The 1,624-nt window shown below is 42.4% G+C and overlaps 1 long non-coding RNA gene across 1 annotated transcript; it reads right to left on the reverse strand.

Annotated features, from left to right (window-relative positions):
* Nucleotides 1-15: 15 nt before the first annotated feature.
* On the reverse strand, nucleotides 16-1,609 carry LOC147819619 (uncharacterized). Its single transcript, XR_015436757.1, has 2 exons — nucleotides 1,359-1,609; nucleotides 16-65 (listed from the first exon to the last, which is right to left on the reverse strand). It is a non-coding gene; the product is annotated as an uncharacterized LOC147819619 (long non-coding RNA).
* Between the last annotated feature and the right edge of the window lie 15 nt (nucleotides 1,610-1,624).

Below are 1,624 nucleotides of genomic sequence, written 5' to 3' on the forward strand. Positions count from 1 at the left end.
GGTCAGATTTGTACCTTCAGCAGGTTGGCAGCCGGAGCGAACCACTCGTCTGTAGCAAAAATAACCTGAAAACACACGATAGAAAACCAACAAAGGTTTGTTCTGTAAAAACAGTTCATTATCAACTCAATGTGTGGACGACACAGGAAACGCTTTTCAAGTTAAAGCAGTAAGTGTTCACTTACTAAACAAAGATATACAACAGGAGCAGAAACAGGAAAATGCTCTTAAAGTTTCAAAAGTAAAAGTTAAATTCTCCCTGTTACACTTTATATATTAATTATTGATTATTGATGTTACTGATGTATCCATGTTTAAGCAGAATTTGACTGTTTTGAATTGGACTGGCACTAATGATTATTTTCTTGATGGACCATTTGTCTAAGAAAAGTTCAAAATGATCAAAAATAAATTAAAATGATAAAAGTTTTATTTTTAAATGTATTTATTCACAAATTATTAGAATTCTATATTTACATTTTATATTGTCATTATTATTATTTGTGTATGTATGTAACACAGATTATACAATATGAATAGATCAAAGTGCAAGATTAAGGTTTAGATGAAAAGGACAGTTTGGGCAGGTTTGATCTCCAGTGGGAGCTGGTTCGACCTGGTTCCAGCTGGTTCCACCTGGTTCCACCTGGTTCCACCTGGTTCCACCTGGTTCTAGCTGGTTCTAGCTGGTTCCAGCTGGTTCCAGCTGGTTCCACCTGGTTCCAGCTGGTTCTAGCTGGTTCCAACTGGTTCCAGCTGGTTCCAGCTGGTTCCACCTGGTTCTAGCTGGTTCCAGCTGGTTCTAGCTGGTTCCAGCTGGTTCCACCAGGGGGCAGCAGTTTAGTTTTAACTGACCAGCTCCTGCAGATCTTAGAGACCTATCGGACTTTATTTCAGAAATAATCTTATCTGATAAACCAGTGAGGACAGCGTTGCAACAATCGGTTCTGGAAGACATAAAGTCATGAATGAGTTTCTCTAAGTCTTGGTGAGACACAAGGTCTCTGACCCCAGATCTGTTTTTGAGATGCCAAGACACAGATTTAGTTTTATAAGGTGATAATATGTCAGATGTGTGAACAGGGAGGTGGTGCTGACAGCTTATTTATGATTCATCATAAAAAGCCACATGATAGGGAAGTCTGCTGCCGCTGCCTCGTTGTGTTATTGTCATATGAACACAGATCAGACACACTCATCTTCAGGCCACATGTTACATTTATGACACACATCTGGATTAAATGTCTTTGGTCCTGTTGTTGACCTTGTTCATATGTGTGAGTGTATTTAGCTGATGTTCTGTGTTTGAGAGTATTTGTTTGGTGCAGTAAGAACATGATAAGCTCACGGACACTCACCCTCCCACCGACCGTCTCACAGGCCAGATCATTACACTGCAGGAAGTCGGGCTCCTCTGCCGCCTTCACCGCCGTTCTCCTCTCCGCCATGATGAGGTTTTACTCGAGAGTCTGTCAACGTGAAAGGTGAAGAGAAAAGTCGAAGCAGCTGCTCGTCCTGCTGAAGCCTGAAGAGACGGTCAGACAGCTCCTGTCCTGCAGCACAAAGGTCATCGGCTGCTCAGTCACAGACTGCAGGCTGTTTGTTTGGGGGGGGGGGGGGGTTG

Source organism: Seriola lalandi, unplaced genomic scaffold, assembly GCF_002814215.2.
Source record: "Seriola lalandi dorsalis isolate HSWRI2012SDOR001 ecotype SW California unplaced genomic scaffold, Sedor1 jcf7180002051740, whole genome shotgun sequence".
Classification (NCBI taxonomy): Eukaryota; Metazoa; Chordata; class Actinopteri; order Carangiformes; family Carangidae; genus Seriola; species Seriola lalandi.